General features: G+C 35.4%; 1 protein-coding gene and 1 non-coding gene across 3 annotated transcripts in view; both read right to left on the reverse strand.

Annotated features, from left to right (window-relative positions):
- Positions 1-22,054, reverse strand: part of MMP16 (matrix metallopeptidase 16) — a 281,625-nt gene that overhangs the window by 206,879 nt on the left and 52,692 nt on the right. The gene's annotated exons all lie outside the window — the stretch shown is intronic.
- LOC119509708 lies at positions 1,621-1,726 on the reverse strand. Its single transcript, XR_005211768.1, has one exon. It is a non-coding gene; the product is annotated as a U6 spliceosomal RNA (small nuclear RNA).

Below are 22,054 nucleotides of genomic sequence, written 5' to 3' on the forward strand. Positions count from 1 at the left end.
GGTATTGTTCTTCAATTTTCTTTTCTTGTTGTATCTTTAACTGGATTTGGTATCAGAGTGATGTCAGCGTCAGAGGTGCATTAGGATGTGTTTCTCCCTCTTCAATTTTTTGGAAGTGTTTGAGTAGATTTGCATTAATTCTTCATGGAATGTTTGGTAAAATTTACCAGTGAATCCATTGGGTCTAACTATTTCTTTCTTGGGAGGTTTTTGATTACTGCTACATATAGCTTTACTTTTTATTGGGCTACTGAGATCTTCTATTTCTCCTTGAGTCAGCATTAAGTAGTTTGTGTGTTTCTAGTAATTTTATCTATTTCGTCTGAGTTATCTAATTTATTGGCATATTTTGTTTGTAGTATCCTCTTATATTCCTTTTTCTATCTGTGGGGCTGGTAGTAATGTCCTAATTTTTACTTCTGATTTTAGTTATTGGCATCCACTCTATTTCTTTGTCAGTTTAGCTAGAGGTTTGTTGATTTCATCAATCTTTTCAAAGAACATGCTTTTGGTTTCATTGATTCTCTCTCTTTTTTACTATTTCATTTATCTCCACTCTAATCTTTGTTATTTCCTTACTTTTGCTCAGTTCGAGTTTTTGCTCTTCTTCTTCTAGATCCTCCAGTTATGAGGTTACTTCTTTGATTTGAGATCTTTCTTCTTTTTTAACGTACACATTTAGAGCTACAAATTTCCCTCTCAATGCTGCCTTTGCTGCACCCCATAAGTTCTGGTATGTTGTCATTTTGCTTTCATTTGCCTAAAGATATTTCCTAATTTCCCTTGTGATTCCTACTTTGACTCACTGGTCAAAAGTGTGCTGTTTAATTTCTATGTATTTGTGAATTTTCCTGTTCTCCCTCTGAAAGTAATACCTACTTTCAGACTCACTTGATTTTTTTTTGTATTGTACCATATTTTGTCCCTTCTCATTTCTTTTTGCATATATTTTTCATACTTTTTGTGTGTATTTACCATGGGGCTTAAATTTAATGTCTTAAATCTATAACAATCACATTTGATTTGATGCCCACTTAACTTCAATAGCATACACATACACTTACCCCATACACCTCGGTTTCCCCACCTTTTTGTTGTACTTGTTACAAATTATATCTGTATATATTGTATATCCAAATCACAGATTTATAAAAAGCTTTTTTAGGCCTTTGCAGTTTAGAACCTATAAGAAGTAAAAAGTGGAGTTACATACCAAACAATACAATCCAATAGTATTGGCATTTATAATTACCCATATCATTATTTTTACTGGAGTTCTTTATTTCTTTATGCCACTTTGATTCTCTGTCTGATGTTTTTTCTTTTCAGTCTGAAGAACTCCCTTTAGTATTGCTTGTGGTGGTGATGAACTCCCTCAGCTTTTGTTTACATGGGAATATCTTAATCTCTCCTTCATCTCTGAAAGGAACTTTTCCTAGATATAAAATCTTGGTTGGCAACAGTTTTCTTCCAGCACTTTAAATATTTTATCACAATGCCTTCTTGCCTCCATAGTTTCTGATGAGAAATCAACAACTGATCTTCATTGTATATAATACGTTGGTTTTCTCTTGCAGCTTTTGCAACTGTCTCCTTGGAATCTGACAGTTTGACTCCTAAAAAACTATGCAATCCTACACAAATTTTCATGCCATCCTTGGTCATAGGCCATATTAATCTTCTCTATATTGTTCAATTTTATTGTATGTGCTGCTGTAGTGAGCACAGGGTTATAATATTTTGACAGCTGTGCTTTCTCCCAGGCAGATATTATGCAAGAGCAAAGAGAACTGTTTTAACTTTGAAATTTCCTTAAAGAAAGAAGGAAAAGCTGGAATATTATCAGTCTTCCCTGGACAGAGTGAGTTCATGAGGAATTTAGGAGACCACATCTGCTAGAATTGGAAAATCTAAAAGATTATCAGGAGAATCCCCAAAATGATAAGGTCATAGACCCAACAGGGCTATTGTTTTTGGTATGTGTACAGGCCCAAATGTTGCAAATTTCTGGTGTTCAGCAGAAGGGATGCTCAATGGCATCCAGCAACTACGGGTACACTGAAGATAAGGGAAATGTGACGATATTGAGGTGTGATTTTGGGGGAGATGGATGAGCATCCCCAAAGTGGAAAACAAGAAAATAAATGAAGCCCTTTTTTTTTTTATTTAAATAAATATTAAGGAGCTTTCCCTAGCAAACCTTCTACAGGTTTTATTAAATTATTTCTGGACAGAAACACATATGATTAATAATAAGTCCACAATGGCAATGTGGTCACTTAAATCACATATTTTATAGCAGGTTAATAATCAAACTTAACAAAACAATCATTGAATTGAGAGTTCATCTTGAGTAACATTCCAAATAATAATGGTTAAGTCTAATTCAAGGGGTAGCCTATGTTGAGGTATTTAAACATCCTTTACAATAATTAACCCAACATTTTCAAATCAGTGTGCTAATCAATGTCTGCATATCTAGGAAAAAAATATACAGTGGTCCTGTGGCATGGTTTACTTTATGGCACTACTCTGAATCTCCTCTAAGTTCCTTGCCACTGTCAATACATATGAAGTAAATGATCCCAAAGTCAGATTACCTTTCAAGGGATCTTTTGATAAGCACTTGTACATAACAATCCATTCTTATTCTGACTAAATAGTGTTTATAATAGCTCTGTAAAAATTTTGAGTATTCAGAGGTAAGCTGTGCAAGCCAAGATTTGCAGAGTACATTAGTGTTATAATAACTTAAACAACTGTCTATATGAAGTGTCCTGCTTTATTTCAGTATGTTGAAGCACTGTTTTAAAGAAAGTGAGGACATTATAAAGATATCTAGTTTTTGATTGAGAGAGCATGTTTATAAGAATATATTTTGGTATTCTAATTTAATATTATTCATTCAGATGACTTTCCAAGTTATAGACCAAATGTTTTTTATAAGCCATTCACTAAATCAAGAAAACTGAATTAATCAAATAACGTGGTCATTTCCTATTCAATTGCATGCACCTAGACACAGTTTATGGAGTACACCTACAGAAAAGAGAGTATGAATGCCTGTGTGTGACAGCCAAGAAGATGAGCAAAACAACCCATCTGGTCACCTCTAAGACTGACTGTATAGCAATCTCCCATCAACTATTAAGATGGTTAAAATGAAGATTATTGGTTTAGTGGTATATTTCTGTTCATAAACACAATTCCTATAAGTCTGTTGAATGATATATACTACTCAACTCAGCTTTAAACTCAGTAGGTAATAGAATCCTTATGGAAATGTTTGAAGGACTCGGAATCATATTTGCTAAGGAATTGGTTATATGCTCCAGATAATATATATATGGGCTTCTATGCTGCTGAGTAAAAGGAAGAATTCTATTTTTGTTTAAGAAAAGGATCATACTAAAAGACATGTAAGACACTCTAATTAGATTAAGCCTCTCTCTTATCCAGTGGTCATTAAAACCCAGAAAATTCAACTATTCAGACACAGTCTCAAAATGAGACTATTCCAAACATTGTTTCCCAGAAGTTAAAATAAATTTCAAAAATTTTACATTGAATTTCATTCATCAAATTAAGTCTCACTGAGTATATTTACTCTTTTTATGTGACTATAAATAGAATGAATATCACTTTATTTAAATTATTACAGAATAAAAGTGAATCCAAAAAAAGAAGTTCTTCCAGAAGTCATATGAAATAATAATAAAGAACTAATGAGCATAAAAAGTATTAAGTAGCTCAAAGAATTGCAAAGACAAAATGGGCCATTCAGAGCAGGAGCATAGTTGATAATATTCACTATGATTATCTTTAGGCTTCACAAAAAGTTTACAATAAATCCAGAAGGCAGTGTTTTAATACAGCAGGAAAAGTTTTAATAACTTTTTAAAAGATTTCCAACAAAATTATACTGGGATTTTCCAGTACAATATTCCACTAGAGTGCTTCCCACTGTACAGTGGAATATTTCCAAGTTTAAAGCACATTCAATCTTGTCATTTTGAGTATTTTGTAATGCTCTAAGTGGTATAAATTGTTATGACTGTATTGATTTTCAGGAACAAATGACAAGGTACCCAGAGGGTATAAAGAAATGATGGCCATCAAGGGAACACAGTACACATGCACCTGCTTTCATGTGTCATTGGCTGCTCCTGTGCAGTCTGCCAGTGTTCACAGCAAAAGACTAACAGGCAAAAGAATTCATAGAAAAAGAGGCTGGACAATTCAACATGATGGTCCCCAACAAGAACACAATCCAGGAAACAGCCTAACATGGAGAGGGGGATTGATACTAAACAATGGGTAATTCCTGCAGCAAATCCTAGGTGAAGCAGTCCAGAGACGAGGGGAGTCCTGGGTCATAGATGTGGGACAGGCTATGTCTACATTGGCTGTTCCTTTTCTCTCCCTACATTGCTCTGGGCAAATCAAATTAGTTCATCACCATTCCCAGCTGCAGCAATAAAGTCATGGGAGTACCTGACAGTGCAGGGTGCTCCCCCATCCCCTGAGCATCCCCCCACCCACCCTCTGAGATTCCCAAGATTAGCTGCATATTGACCTCACCAAGGCAGCTTTGAAAAATATCAAAGCTTGGGCCCCGCCCCAGACCAACTAAATTAAAATATGGGAGCGGATGGAAGCATTGAGGCATGAATATTTTAAAAATCTCTTCAGAGGCACCCTTCAACTCACAAAAATAGTCAAACAAAAACAAAAACAAAAAGAAAAGAAAAAGAGGCACAAGCCAAGGCTGGGGATTTCATTAGCTGACCATCCCTAGAGAGTCCACTCATCTATAGTACAACTTCTGTGGAATACAGACAATATACTAAGCCATCTACATCATTTGATGCAGAATTAATGGATCCAGGCAGAACAAAGTATTTAAAATAAACATACTAAATATTATCAAAGAGACGGAAAATTTTGGAAACTTCCTCAGGTACAAGAAATACCTAACAACCACTTGAGTTACTGGGTGTACTCCGTGTTGAGTAATAAATATGACAGATTGGTTAAAGAGCAGAATGGTTCAAGATGAAAAATAAATTAGTGAGCCAGTGATACAGATTTAGGAGTGTTCCCAGAAGGCACCAGGAAGGAATGAGTGGATGAAAACTGTAAAGAAAAGTTGCAGTGACGTAAAAGACACAGGCAGAAATAGTAAAAGCTAAGGTCCCCATCAATGGCAGAAGCTCCCACAAGAGCTCTTTTGCCCCCTTTACTGGAGAACTCCATTCTTAGAACCTCCTAGATAAAGATCCCTGACTTCTGGAGCTTCTAGAACTTACATTCTAGGTCTCTGAAGTCAGTGATCTCTCACACACCTGGTCATCACAATGTACACAGAAGGTGCTTAATGTGGGTGCTGGTAAAAAGAATTTTATTGTTGGGGCTGCATTGGGCCTAGTTAAAAATAAACTTTTAGAGTGTTTCCCAATCATGATACAGTCTATATTACTATGGCCAATAGTCAGGACTTAAAGGACATTCTCATCAAATTTAATTTGCAATTTATTTATCTATTATTTTAGGGAAAAATCTCTTATTTGATCTCCTGTAAACTACACAATTCTTTAAATTAGCAGGCCAGGGATGAATTAAGGCTCAGGTTCTGTTTCTCAGAGATAGGTGGATCCTGCAACCCTCACCCAAGTGACAACAGTGGACACCAAATTGGAAAAGCAGAAAAAGCCACAAGATGCATAGAAGAGCCAAGGTTCAAAATGTCATTCAAAATGCAAGAGGTGTTGGGGGAGGTAATGAAAAGAACCATATCTGATGGGGACCAAGGTAGGTTTAAGGAAAAAGCCAAACTTTGGAAATCAGAGGGGCAAGAATGAACATAATGGGTCTTGATGAAAAAAAGACACTCCAGTGGGGTACTAACTGCCTAGAACATGAACCATTGTTTATAACTTGGCTTTTTCGTTCATTAGAAGAGCCCTGATGGGAAAATAAGTAAAATGCAGTTGGGTGAATTGAAGCAGAGTAAAGTGAAAGGAAGGAGTAGTGAAGAATATTCCAGTATTACAGTTATGCTCACGTAGTTTTCCCAGCCTAGAGACACACATGTCTCCTAATCTCTAATGAGAATGCCTACCCTTTCAGACTCCCGGGGTAATGCTTCAACATCTTTATGTTGGAAGGGGCCTTTTACACAGTGACCCAGTTTTAGAAGCCACAATCTATTCGCTGAAACCTGAGAATGCCCCTCCCCTTGCCTGACAAATAGTTCTCTGGAGTATCATGCCCCCTTCCTCAGCCAACACGTCCTTCGGACAGTGGCTTTAGGGAGAAAGCAAGCAAGAACTACAATGACTGTGGACACCCTACAACATAGAGACCGAGCTGGGAGCATAAGGAATATCTCTAAGAAAGGGGCACAAGATTTGTAAGCATCATGATGAATGTATCTGTTCAAATAGTTGTGTTTCTAATGTTCCAAAGCAAGAGGGCTCAGCTAAGAGGCAGACTCAGATTGTGTCTGTCAAGTCTTTGGTCTGCTTTTTAACAAGCAATTTATATAACATTCCTAAAATATTATACTTTTATTTTGACACTATTTGCACACATTAATAATCTAGTAACAAAAGCAAACATACACCTATATAGTCATTTTACCTTCCTATTAACTACTTTTGCTATTTCTGCACCACTCAAGATATGCTCTAGCTGCAGAGAGCATTTCAAAATTATATCATGTCTTAATAGCTTGACTAAACATATACTCTCAGTGCCCAGAGAATACCTCCTTTTCTGCCTCACAAATTTCTATTCCATTTTCATGGTCCAACTCCCAGAAATCATCAAGACTTAGTAGCTCCCTATACAGGAACCCTGCAAAACTCAGTGTGTAAAGCTGTACTAAGGAACATATCACAAAAGATTATAATTTTTTTTTACTAGATTGGGCACATGTATCATGCTTTTCTTAGTTTTATATTCTAAACACCTGACATGATGCCAATATATGAAAGGCACTCTAAATATCTGTTCTAGTGGTAAGTGCTAATATAAGGCACTCTAAATATCTGTTCTAGTGGTAAGTGCTAATATTCAGAAGATAAAAAGTTCCAAAATTTTCTTATCATTAAATATAAGGCCATAAAAGTTTAAATGTGATACTATTAATTTTATTTTGAAACCACTTAATCAAGTATGAGCAATTTTGTTTCTCCTTAGAATCAACTAATTTTTTCCTGGGAAAATCTTAGGAAAGCTCACCATTAACCAGCCTATATAAAATATGAAAAAGGCCAGTTGGAAAATGATGAAAATATTTCTTCTCTTAAAATTAATATTAAATATGTATACAGATGTCATTAACAAGGTCCTGAAATTTACCAAAGCAGTCCTTCAGTGCCAGTAATTCTTTGGTATAGTTTCTATAATCATCTTTCTAAGACCCTCTGATAGTCGCACAGTTTTTCCTATGATATGCTAGACTAGCCCTCTTTCATACGCGCTATTTCTAGCCTATGATACTCACTATCTTAAAGGAGAACTATAGCTCTCCAAGTGATTCTCACTCATACAGATAATAGATTTTCATTATTACCTACATTTTCAGGCACTGAATAGCAAACGGAACTGCATTTTACTTATTTTCCCTTTGAACTATTTATTTAGTTTTGTAAAAACAAACCAATATCCTCCATCTATCAAGGAAGGAATATATAAAGGTCCAAACTCTAAAATCAAGATCTCAGTATAAATGAAGTTGAACAGTATTTTCAATGATGAAATTTCAGAAACAAATACTTTCTGCTTCTCAACACTGAAAGGGAAGAAATTTAACAGAATTCAACAGAATTACAGGAATTTAAATCATATTTCACATTATTTCCCACTATTTTATTTACATTCCCAAAACTTTTGTTAAAGTGTAAATGAGCTTAAAATTCTCCTGAGAATATGCAGCCTTAATACTTTAGCAAAATCAAATATTAAATATTACTCAATTATAAGTGGTATGTGTATTTCTAGCCTGAGTAATACAGCAAAACATATTTTAATACTTATTTCCTCAAATTAGGAGCAAACTATTTTTCATTTTTTTTCAAAAGAAGATATGTGAATTAATAGCCACTTAAACCAGAGGTCAGTGTCAAACATCTAGCAACAAATCCTTTTCCTTGAGCCCCCACTGTGTTCTGGTACCTTCATAAATATTTTCTTTAGTCCTTTAAACATAAAGGCAAAGGCACAGAGAAGCTAAGTGAATTATTGAGAGTCACACAGTCAGTAAATTAAACATCTAGATTAAAATCAAGATCTGTCATCATACTAACCCTCAACAGGAAGTACAGCATAGGAACTGTATAGTAGTAGCATTTGGTTTTTAGGAAATTCTCCATTACTGTCAGTACAGCGGACCTTGAATTTTCAAATTGATCACTGCCCCATGACACAGTTTCAAAGGCTATAAAAAGTTAGTTGCTGAAAGTCTCTGAATTAAAACAGATTTGAAAAATGGTACATTTCATTGATTTTTTATTGGTGACATAGTCATTTTTTATGTAAAATAATAAATGAATAAAAATACAGACTTTGCTATTTTTCACATAAAAATCTACAAATGTACATTAGTGACTGTTTCAGCCAATTTCCCTTTGAAGGCATTGACTACTCTTTTTTTTTTTAAATCATGTGTATTCCATTCACAGCACCTCTTTTCCCTAAAGAATACTGTCAGTACTTGTGTGGCAATTTTATTTTCTCTACTGTCTTAAATAATTGTGATTATTTCCATATATATATATTTTAACTTTTTGGTCCATACTGAACAGAGTATCCTTGTACATCAAAAAGCAGTTTTCTGTGGATCAAGATGCCTGCAGTATTAGAGTGCCTTTTAATTCCAGTTTTTGTTCTATTATTTTCAAATACAATGGGCCCATCTAAAAACATCAGAACTGCATTGCATTCTCCTTATATTTTTATACCATTCTGTTTGTGCTGAAAAATTGATTTTAAATGGAGAGTTCGTAAGGAATTAATTTGGTATATAAAAGAAAACCAGATTTATCTGACTCAAGCTAAATAGATTAAAAAAAACTGTTAACTGAGTAGTAAATTCGAAAAATAAATAAGCATTTCTCTGTGAACTAGTTCAGGACACTCGGTAAACAGGAGAAATGAAAACTGTAATAGGGCAGTTCTTTAGAAAGACGTTGCTCCTTAATTAAAATTCTATTTTCCTTCAACCCATTTACTCCCTCAACTTTATAATATTGTAGTCACTTATTTGCAGAAGTGCTGGTTAAACAGCATTCGACATTCTATTACTGCAATTATTAATAATATTGATTCATAATTCTGCATGTTATTCCAAATCTTTCATATATATTATACTATTTAGTCTCATAATAGCCCTCAAAAAAGAGGTATTATCTTAGAACTGGGGCTTAACTTCTCACTCCTCAATTGTGGGTTGTGTATAGTAATTTCCTTCCAAAAAGGGGAAAAATAGTAACTTTCCAGTGGAGAAACCTGAAAACACAGCTCAGTCAGGTGATCAAGATTAACATCAATAGTGTTAAATCATGTTGATAGTATCTATCACTGATATGATGTGATGAGAAGGGTACTTTTCCTCTTTGGCCTTTCTCCCCAGTACCCACAACCCCAGCCTAAACATGAGAAGAACATTAGACAAATCCCAACTGAGGGACATACTACAGAAATATGTGACTGATAGTCCTCAAAACTGTCAAGATCATAAAATACAAGGGAAGTCAAAGAAACTGTCTTAGCGAATATAATATCCTGGATAGGATCCTGGAACACAGAAAAAGACATTAGACGTTAGATAAAAACTAAGAAAATCTGAATAACGTATAGACTTTTGTTGAAAATAATGTATCCATATTGTGACAAATGTGCCATATTAATGTAAGATGTTAATAATAGAGGAAACTGGTTCTGGAGTAGATAGGAACCCTGCCTAATCATCAAAACTGTTCTGTAAATCCTAATCTACTCTAAAATTAAAATTTTATTTTAAAAATAGGGCAAAGAATTCACACACACACGTGTGTGCAGACACACATTATCTTAATTTTACAGTTGAGAAAACAGAGCTTCAGTGATGTGCCTTGATTACTAGAATAAAGCCTAAGTTTGAATTAATAGGATTTTCAAATCTAAAAGCAAAGCTTTCCCCCAATATAAGAGTATGAAGAGTAATATAAGACTCGTAAATTGTGTTCACTGAACGTAAAGACCCAACACATTCGTTAGAATTAAAAATAGTAGATCATTATTTGGCCAAAGATGGGCAGAAAGAGAAGGGTTAACTGTTGGAATTTTTTATATGTTTGCATAAAACACAGTTGACTCACACACTCATACATACTGTTGAGTTATGCAAGAGTCTAATTTTGTACTGGGAAAGGGCACAGCCTGCCTGATCCGTCTTCTTTTGAAAGTGTTGGAATCCAATAGTTTATATACTATTTTCTGCAGTCATGGCTTTCAGGAACTTTTCTGCAGATGCTGGTTTCATCCTCTCCTACTCTGTCTTTTCATTTATCCAGAGGTTATTCTTATCTTTCCTCTTGGTTGAACCTCAAGGTTATCCCAGCTTATCTTTGTAATGCTTCTGCATCTGGTGTCCCTGATCTTATCAAAACAGCTCCTCTCCTGTTTTCCATCTTGGTGTTTTTCTAGGGAAAAATTTTAACTTATTTATTATCCCTTCACCAGTACTATCTTATGAAGTTACATATTTTCTAAACTCAGTTTATAATTAGTAAATATTAAAAAAGAGAAAAACTGCTCCCATAGATTTCTTCATCAAGGACAGGACCTAATAAATATACTAGTCTTGTTTTTCTTAGAAACAACCTTATTAATTTATAATTAGCTTAATAAAAATTAATCTATTCTGTGAAATACATAAATAGGCTACTGCTCTTTCCTAACAAACTGAATGGTTAAACGGATTTTACTTATTAAGCTACAATGTTGAATGACCTGAATATGAGGTAATGTGACCTAAATGCTTTGTTTTCTATTTTAAATATAGCCCTGTTCCAGTCTCTTCCCCACCCAAGGAAGGGAAGTCTCACAACATTTAGAATTCAGTGAACTCCTTGCCAACTCCAACTTTTATATACCAACGCCCACATAATTCTAAATGTTGGCAATTAAACCAGCCAGCCACCCCAGCAATGAGGGCAGCCAGAAGACACTATTATTGTTAGGACCCAAGACCCTCAGTGCCTGGCAGCAATCTGACCCCTCATGGGTCTCCTCTGATAATCCAGTGACCTAGATAATCACTAGTCCTTCTGCTCACATCCACATCCAAGAAAGTAACTGCTCCATGGACAAGAGATAAACATTTGAGGACACAGTTTCAGGTGTCCCCAGGAGGCAATCTGGGAGCAGAGTACAGGAGCAGGGCCCCTAAGCCCCAGTTAATCAAGATCTTGATGGAAAAGAATTTTTTCGGGGGACTGCCAAAACCTGGGAGGTGGGAAGCAGGGGGTACTTTCAAGTATATCAAGCCAGACAGTGACCCAGAGGGTTTCTTTGGTTTCTGAGTTTTGTATTCCCAGCCCAGCGTTTATCCATCTTCTCACATACCCAACATTTTGAAATCATCTCCCTTTGTGAATAACTTCCCAGGTATTCAGATATTCCTCCAGGGTGGGAGCATGGCTTAAGAACCTTTTATCTCCAGGGTACGGTAGAGTCTTTGCAAGTGAATAATATTTTATACAGGCTTGTTGAAGTGTTGAATTCTTAAAGGATAGGAACTAAAACTGAAATGTGAAGAACTTCACATAAAGTAACTATGTATGCTCTTTATGCTTCAGGTGTTCTAGAAAAAGAATTGCCGTTCAATTTAGTTGCAATTTGTTTCATTGCTACTAATCACTTAAAAATGACCGGTGGGATTCAAGAGTAGAATAAAACTTAAATAGAGTAATATGAAGCTGGTAGATTTTGAAAGATGATTTTTTTTCCTTGAATAATGTTTTGCTGTTAAAAGATTATAGAATGCTGAATTTTTAAACTCTATAAAAAGATAAAGTTTAATATTAAAATTTAAATAATCAATTCAACCATAAAAAGGCCTTTGAAATAAAGTTGGTAATCCTTAAAGACAGCTATTATTTAATTATCATTATTTTATTTCCACTGTTAGAGTATTGTTTAAATCAGATATGTAAACAGACCTTTCATGTTGTTTAACAAATCTCGGATCATATCCCTTTGACGTCAAGCCTGTCTCTAAAGTGACCGAGATGCTAGTGCACAGTAGCTTTCAAATACTGCTGTTTTCATGAATGAAGGCAAAAGGTGGGATGGGAATAACATGTCTGATGAACAGCATCTTCCTATTCTTCTGAATGAATTCAGGATTTCCTCTGCTCCCACTCTGATGCTTCCCTGAGGCTTTCCTATAATAACAAAGAAATACAAAGGCTTACTGTTTCTGAGCAGTAGTCCCAACTCATGCTGTGTCCTTATCTGTCTGCCAAGAACTGCTGGAGTCAAATCCATCATTCAGTGATTCAGAGTCATTTTAGATGGCAAAAGGTCCCTATAAGAATACTACCCATTTACTTACACTAGTTTAGGAGTTCTGGGTTACAGAAATTATATCTGAGTAATTTCCATTTGCCACACTCTTTTTCTTTTTTTTTTTCCAGAGAAATCCTTTGCCAATGATATTTAATAGTCATCAATATTATCAAAATAATTACCTATTATGGTTGCTCTAACAGATACAGTATCATAGAGCTGAAAGAACTTGGAGATCAGTTAATCTAGCTCAAAAGATCTCATTTCACAGATGAAGAAACTGGGTTTTAAAGAAGTTAGACTCCTTGTCCAATGTATACAGCTAAAGAATCTAAGATGGGAACCCAGGTCTCCTGACTGCACAATAAGTGCTATTTTCATCATGGTATTCTTCTACCCAATAAACAATTCAGTGTAAAATAATAATTTTTAAAAGGGAAACAAAATCTTTAAGCATAATTTGTTTTCCTCCCTAAGCAAAACAAGAGTCACAATGCACCTGAGATTAATGAAGGTCAGTCTTACTTTTAAAATATATGCAAAGACACTGGCAAGTCTTTCCAAAATTTAACAATGGCCGATCTGTGGAAAACATTCCACCTAATACATGATTCCTTTTTGTGGAAACAGATTTAATTAAATCAATTGTGAATGTCTTCTAGTTGTACGAAAATGTTCTGGATGTCAGTCTAGACTTTTGGAAGCAACCATATTTTGAACATGCATTTCCTAGAGTATATATTGAAATAACCACATATCACTTAAAGAAAAACATTGATTACTTTTTAACTTTAATGAAATATAACACTTAAGGTAAGATTTAAAGAAATACAAATAGACTAACACAAACAAAAACTGCTCTGAATTTCTGCTTTCTTTTTGCTCTCAGAAACCTTTTACTATTCTGGGCCAACTGGAGAATCAAATGTACCAAAACTGGGGCCAGTATTTGCCCTGCTCAAGGCCATGGCACACTGCTTGCCCAGTCCCCCGCCTCTTCTACCATGTGTGCATCTTTGAGTCCTTGGTTTCCTGCCTGGACTATGTACCAAATTACATGCAGAAAAGTGGGGAATGCTTCTTTTGTGGCCAAATCCTTTTACTTTTTCTGAGAACAGAGGAAAACTACTGAGTTTACTTACATGGCACCTTGTCATCTTGCTTGCTTCCCTTCTAGCTTCCCACGCCATCCCTCCATAACTGCCTCATAACTAACACACACACACAAACCATCTTCACCAATAGAAAGCTGCAACACATGACTCCCAACTCAGAAGGTCACTGGCTTATACTCCACCTATTAGATTACACATTTTATAACCATGCTTTTCTTGCTAGAAGCTTTTTTCAGGTCACTACAGCCAACTGTTGTTTTGTTTTGTTTTGTTTTCATTTTGATCTGAACCTATTTAAACAATTCTGAACATAATATAACATGCAAGTTTTTAAAATACAGAACCACAGATTCATTACAATTCTGCCAATTGTTCTCCCCTCAATAAGAATGACCACTACTATCTCTATAACAATGTCTTCAACCAGACTACAGTGTTTCAAACTCAATAATTACATTTCATAAATTTAATTGTCACTTTGCATCCTTTTAGTAGCTCTTCTTCAAGCACTTGATAAGGCGGAACTTGATCTTGTTTCACTTGACCCAGTGAATTCACTCATATAAAAGCTGGTGGACATTTAAACTTAAGAACCTACAGTCATTCAACAAACACTTATTGGGTTTACCCTTTAGTCTCTTAGGAATGAAATAAGCTCTGTAAGGTAAAATGAGTGTCAAAAATTCAACTGATAAGTTCTGAAATGGACACGGCTAGGTCAAAATCAATAAAGAGGTAATGAAGAAAACATGGAACTATTCAGAAGTCTTATTTCCCTCACTACAACAAATGCTTTATTTTCAAAAGTAGAATCACTGCTAAACATGTCTATTTAATTAACACATAGAAATTAACTTTGAATAATTTCAACGTATATTATGATTTATATTCTAGTGTCTTATCTTTCTAAAGTCATTCATATATTTTCTTATACCTTAGTCACATCATAGCACAAAGCAAAACATTAAATACCTCCATAGATAGCCCTACATTTCCTGAAAGGGGACTAAAAAGGAATGGGGGGAGATCTGCATCTCCTTCATTTTCCCTGACTTTGTTTTCCTGGCTCTACATTGCAAGGAGCAGTGGTATTTACACCTAAATAGTTACTACAATTCTAACTCCAGAATTAATTCAGCCCAAGACAGAAAGTACTAAACCGATCTTGAACCATCCGACCATGAAGCAGAAATTAACACCCATCCAGGTCCAGGATCCATGTGCTCCAGCTTGCGACTCTATCCCACACTTTCCACAGGCACCCTGAATCCCAGAACAGGACTTCCAAGTAGGTTCCCATAGGTTCTCTGTTTTTCATCTCCTGGCAGGTGACCGGTTCTCTGCTACTCCTAGACAACAACTATCACAGGACCCCAGGATGGAATATGCATTGGTTTACCAATTCTCACAAACCCTCATGAGTTGGATAAGATTATCTCCATTTTACATATAACAAAGTGTGGTCGGCCTGGAATGAAAGGTCACTCATAGTGGAATTGGAGTTGCTGATGGGCTTTGAGACTTAGAGCTGGGCTTTCTCAGTTTTCAAATTCAAAATACTTAGTTAAGGCAATAGGGTGATTTCTGGAGAGCAATTTGCCCAGGCTGGAAATTCCTCTGAGGCTTAGCACCCACCACTCTCCAACACTGTGGATGTGCTTTGGAGAAAAAAAGTATTTGTGTGCAGATGTACATGGGTGAGTGTGTGTGTCAGAGAAAGAGGGAGAAGTCTGAGAGAGCTATTTAACTAAGGAGCAGTAAATACAACTGTGCAGTCTGTGCACTGCACAAATCCAGGGGACACCATTAACAATATCTACAAATCAAGTAGAACACTCTGGAGATGAACCTCACTTGCCTTATCTGCCTAAAATCTACTTTGCCAGATTGGAGAACAAAATGATCCACCCTTATATTTTATATTCAAGTGGAGTGCCTGAGTCGTTAGCATGAAATCTTTTGAACTTTTCATAATGGCAAAGCTCCCTCAGGAATGCTTATTAAGAAGAAGTTAGCCCTGGTCATTTAGCTTATGAAAACCAAAAGCCTTTTTAATGAGGCAAAAAATTACTTTCTTTTTGAGCATGTTCTTCTGGTCACTGGCCACTAATTTTGCTGTTGAAATTTAGTCACTACTTGTTCATTCATTCATTCATTCATTCAACAGGTATTAGTTGAGCACCTATGCCATGCTGGGCACCATTCTAGTGCTTGGAATACATTAGTGAACAAACAGAAACAGATTCCTCTTTGAACTCACACTGTAATGAGAGTATAATAAATAATGAAGACAATGGTATTGTATTCCACATAGTACTTTGGAACGTAAATTCTATGACCAATAAAAAAAATAAAAGATCGGTGAAGAGAGACTGAGGAATACCCAGAGTGGAAAACAGAGGGGCAGTTTGCATTATTAAATAGGGCAGAAAGGGAACTTCCCAGAGAACACTGGCAAATGAGCCAAACCTTGAAGAAGGTGGGGAGTTAGCTAAAAGGATATGGGAGAAGGGGGAGTATATATATATTAACAGCTAGAGATCAAAGGCCCTAAGCCAAAGGGAGCATGTCCGTCTGGTGTAAGAAGGAGCAGGAAATTTTTGAGGCTGAAGAGGAGTGAGGAAAATAGGAGAGAGGGAGTCAGAAACGCAGTGAGACAGTCTGTTCATGTAGAGCTTTAGATGCAATTGTAAGGGTATTTACTTCTTTCTGGGAGATGGAAATAGATTATGGGGGAAAGGGGGAAGGAGAGTTGGGGCAAGGTTTGATAAAGGGACACCTATTAAAAGGTTACTGAAGTAATCCAGTTGAGATAGCATACAGTGCTCAGAATCTGGTTTTATTCTACTTGTAAAGCCAAAGGGATTTAGAAAATAGTGTGTAGGAAAAAAAGAATTCAAGTGTGCCTTCAAGGTCTTGTTTGATGAAGTAGTCTCCAGCTGGGATGATAATTAACCCATACTCAACTATCTAAATAAAGACAAAAGAACAAACAAAAACAAGGGAGCTGGGGGTTGGGAGTGGGAGCAGGATAAAGTCTTCACATCAAATATCAGTTCCCCATATTTTTCATGTAGCTAGCTTACATTTAATTTTCTTCTTTTTAATAAAATACCCAAACAACGTATATAACTTAATTTCATAATAGATCACTTTATTATCTGAAATATCAGGATACGGACTCAATGATCAAGTAAGTTTAAAAATGTTGTAATTCTATGAATGTTTATTTTCAATGTAACATCAAACATCTCTATGCACATTATCTTCATTGAAGATTTGTATGTGCATCCATATTGGAATCCCTTAGGATATCCCTAGATATGTTTCAATTTTTTTAATCTGTAATTTTGTTTTAAAGTTTATGTACTGTTTTGCTTAACAATTTTAAACCATTTTATCTGTGGACTTGCCATATTTGAACTTTTTTGTTTGTTGATATTCCTTTTCTCTGCACTCTAAAGAAAGCTTTTGAATACTTATTTATATCAAACACTTTTTCTTTTATTCATTTATGAGAACCTACTATAAATGCAGGGTGATGTGCTGTTCCTGGGAATATAGAAAATGATATGAGACAGTCCTTGCTTTCAAGGAGCCCAGAATCTCTTCAGAAGACCATCATGTACACCTACTGTTTATACCTGTGGGCAGTGCACTCTAGAAACCTATACACAATAGGGAAAAGCATAGGGGAAAGTGCCTGCCTATCTGTAATCAGGAACATTTACTAGAGGTAGTGTCTATACTGAATTTTGGAAGTGTAAAAATATAATTAATGGGGTAACAAAAATACAAATAAATGAAAAGTTAAATATAGTTTATAATTATGTTTGATTGTCATTAGCATATATCATGTACCTAGGAAATACTGAATCTTTCCAGGCAGATTAATGCCCTCTAAGGTATCTATCATTTATGAGGCTTAATTTCTTTAACTGTAAAGCTTGCTCTAAATTTCTTTATAATGTATTATTATTATGAATTCCACTAAAATATAAGCTCCAGGAGGACAGGATTTTTTTGTTGTTGTTCAGTTTATTTAGAAGAGTGCTTGCCTCATATATGCACTCAATTAATGTTTGTTAAACTGGCTAAATAAACAAATTCCTGGCATTTTATTTTTGTAAACATTTAGAGTACGCTCTCTATGTAATACACTGGGTCTCGTTATCCTATTAAAGTTGATTCAAAAAGGAGTAACGCCTGAACCCTGTCTCATGGCGTTTACAATTAAATGGAAGACAGTATTAGAGTCAGTTAAGTTATTCTGAAAGAATACTTTCCGGGAATAGAAGGGTAAGCTAATGGTGACAAAAAATCAAGCACAGGAAGAAGATCTGCCTGAAGCTAGGAAATTCGCAGTCCAGTGATGCTTCTCTCGCCCAGGAATTGCTTCACGGCTCCTGCTCCTTACCACACTGCTTTGTCCAGGCTGCCTGTGTTAACGTCTCTGCTGGGTCACTATCATTTCCTTCCCTGCCCACCTTCAAGAACGAAAGATGATTAAAATGCACCTAGTTCTGCAGCCAGAAGCCTATACTTAAGATCAGTAGCTAAAATAGGTTTCCAATTTCAAAAACTATGAATAGGTCACCAAAGTGAGTTTCCAGTGAGTCAGTGGGAAGGAATACTAATTCCTGCCTAACACCAATTCAGGTCCCTCCCAGACTTGAAAAATCATTCTCTGCCTAAAACCTCATTCTCCTTCTCTAACTAACCACCCCCCATGTCAGCTGTCTTATGTTATAAAACAAAAGAATCATTATAAAAACAAGACTAAATAAACTTTATGTGAACAATGTATTTCTTGTCAGTAAAATTTTATCCTGCGATTTCTATTCCACCTGGTGCACAGTGTTAAATAACTGTTTACAATAAGAGGGAAGAGAGAGAGCGTAAACTCAGAAAATGATATTTTTATTTCTGACCTGGGCAGAATTAATCATGCTACAATTATTCCCCTATCTCAACAACTTAGAACTTTTGTCATCTCTTGGTAGAGAGGAAGTGTATTATGGAAGTTGAGATACCTCAGAAAAATAAAAAAAATAGAGAACTATCGCTGATGGGAAGTAATTTAAAATCAAAATACGTGACTGAGTTCTATGTAATTTATGCAAGCAGTATAGTCATGATTTCTAGATTTCATCTCCCACTTAGAGCAACATGCCAATCTTGGAGCCATCATGAGAAGACCTCATGTAGAGGCTACATGAGGAAGCCGGCCTCCCTTTTTCCCTTCTTCCCTCCTTCCTTCCCTCCCCACCTTCCTTCTGTCCTTCCACCATTCATCTCTCCCAATTACAGATGAAGAAAATGAAGACTCTGAGTATAAAGAGATTAAGTCCCTTGTCCAGTGGTCAAACTGTCATGTGAACCCATGTCTGACTTCAGAGCCCAGGATGTCCAGAGAGCTACAGATGAACTATCTGGATACTTTTTGTCAAGCCATAGTTACAGCTTTAGAAGAAACCAGGTTAAGCTATGAAATTGATGTGTACTCAATGGAAGTGTCTCTTAAGAGATGACACTATAATGAAAGCTCACAGTATTTTAAAATTAGAAGAACAAACATTAAAATGATAATATTCATATACTGGTAAGGATGCAATGGCTTAAGGCATTTTATATTGCAACACTCTACTGTGCAGCAATATGGTAACATCTATCACAAATCTAAAACAGTAAGATTACTCAAGACTTTGGAGACTTAATCCTAGAAAATAAATAAAATTATGGAAAAAAGTGAAAGGTACAAAGAGACCCCACCTTGTCATTATTTATAACAGCAGAAGGAAGGAAGGGAGGGAGGGAGGGAGCGAGGAAAGAACTGAGGAAACTTTCCAATAATTAGGACCACAGTTAGAAATGCAATGTTGATTCCATTAAATATATTCATTCATTGCTGGTGGGAATGTAAAATGGTGCAGCCACTGTGGAAGGCAGTCTGGCAGTTCCTCAGAAAGGTAAGTATAGAATTACCATGTAGCCTGGCAATCCCCTTCTAGGTATACACCCAAAAGAACTGAAAGCAGGGACTCAAACAGATATTTGCACACTGATGTTCACAATGGCATTATTTGGAAAGATGGAAAGAACTCAAGTGTCCATTAACCAATGAATGGATAAATAAAATGTGATATAGATACACAATGGAATACTTTTTCAGCTATAAAATGGACTGAAGTCCTGATACATGTGACAACATGAAGAACCTTGAAGATATCATTTTGAGTGAAATAAGCCAGATACAAAAGAACAAATATTGTATGATCTCTCTGATTTGAAACGATTAGAATAAGCAAACTCATGGAGTCAAAATCTAGAATACAGGTTACCAAAGGATGGGGTGGGGATAGGAGATGGGAAGTTAAAATGTACAGGATTCCTATTTGAAAAGACAGAAATGTTTGGTAATGGATGGTGGTGATGGGAGCACAATATTGTGAACATAATTAACAGCCCTGAAATATATATCTGAATGTGATTAAAAGAGGAAATGTTAGATTATATACGTGGTTACAGAATAAAAAGTTTAAAAAAAACTTTTTTTTTTTATTATGAAGACTATTTTTATTAACAAGAAAAATGCTTATGGTACATGTTGATCTTGTCCCTCAGCTTCAGCTACTGCTGACCACTCCACTTTACCCATTGATGTATGACAGTGAGAAAAGGAACAACTGTACTTGAAGCTGGATTCCCAAAGAGCTCACAGTCAGTCTGCTAAATGGGTGTGAACAAGTTATAAGCCAATAAATGGATTAATTGTTGCTTCATTGTCCTGTCTCTAGAAAACTTACTTATTGCCACTAATAAAGGCAGCACTATAAAAGCACTAATAAAGGTAAAAACTCAGTTGAACAAGTGGAGTGAAAAACTGTGTCAAAAACACAATAAAAGGCACTAGAAAAATATATGCCCACAATGATCTTACTGGAAGGAAATATACCAGCAAAAATACTTGAAGTGATGAAAATTAGGTTTCTTTTTATAATTTTGTTCTATCTTTTATATCATCATAACATGGTTCTAATGCTCTGTAAAAAAATATATTTTTTATCTGTATGGTCATGCATATGAGATACTTCCCTCACAAAACACTCATATTGAGGAATATATGTTTGCTTTTGCAAAATCAAAGAAAGAAATTAAAACATAATGAAGGTAAAAGAAAAAAACTTACTCTCCTTGCCATTTAAGATATCATCAATTCATCTTTCTTTTCCTACTTAAAAGTTTATATTTTTCTTACTACTGTACTTAATTGTTGACTGCCTCTGAATAGCTTGCTAAAATAAGTATATACTGGTACTGTTTTTCTATTTTGTATGCCTCAACTAAGTATTAATGCAGTAAAAACAGGATACCATGTCTACATAGTCTAACATCCAAAATGACTTCATCAATTTGCATATTAAATACAAAAAGATCCCTTCTACCTCTGCCAAGAAAATTAGTCAATTAACCAAGACCAAAATTATCAGGAAAAAAGAATCAACATTTTAATGAATGACAGTCAGATAAGACTAGGCAATTAGAATATAGACTGAAAATAAGAAAAAAGAATGTGTGTGTGTGTGTGTGTGTGTGTGTGTGTGTGTGTATATAAATTGTAAACCCTCATGTTTTATTTTCAGTATAATTAAGTTCCTCAGTTAACAGAGAAGCTTTACCAATTGACCAACAGACTTCAATATATAAGTGCCTTAAATGTGAATTCTCATATGAGGGGCACTATTATTCTAAGTCATAAATGCCTTCTAATATACTTGTGACCCCAGATAATTAATGTATTTCACAAAGTACGTTTTACTCAAGCACGCTAATAGCTCATTTCAGTTCAACCTGTCATTGGCAAGGGAATACAATGCATTCTAAAATGCTGAAGGTATGTTAACACTTTTTGTTGAAAATATGCCTCAAATACGCTATAAATTCCCCAACTTTATTTAGTAGAACATGCTGATTCTCATTTACTCATTCTCTTTGGTTTCAAGGGCATCACAATAAAAAAGTCATTTTATTATGTACAATGGGTTGGATCTGTACTGATTGGTTAATTTACTTTATTGAGATTAGAAAACATTTAGGAGACAAATATGCCTATCTTTGATTCAAATATGATTTCACAGGGACAGTCACATTATCTAACTAAGAAAAATGTTATGGTATATTCAGTGCTCCAGTTTGATGAGAAAGAAAACACAATGTATAACAGCATTATAACCATAAACTGTAATCCCCTAAACTCTTTGCCTATGGCTCATTTTTTTACTAGCATACTTGATAATAAATTCTTTCCATACTTTACTGCTCAGGATGTCTTCCACCTAGTCACTCAATTAAAACTTCCTCCTCAATTCAGACTCTCTACA

Source organism: Choloepus didactylus, chromosome 14, assembly GCF_015220235.1.
Source record: "Choloepus didactylus isolate mChoDid1 chromosome 14, mChoDid1.pri, whole genome shotgun sequence".
NCBI lineage: Eukaryota > Metazoa > Chordata > Mammalia > Pilosa > Megalonychidae > Choloepus > Choloepus didactylus.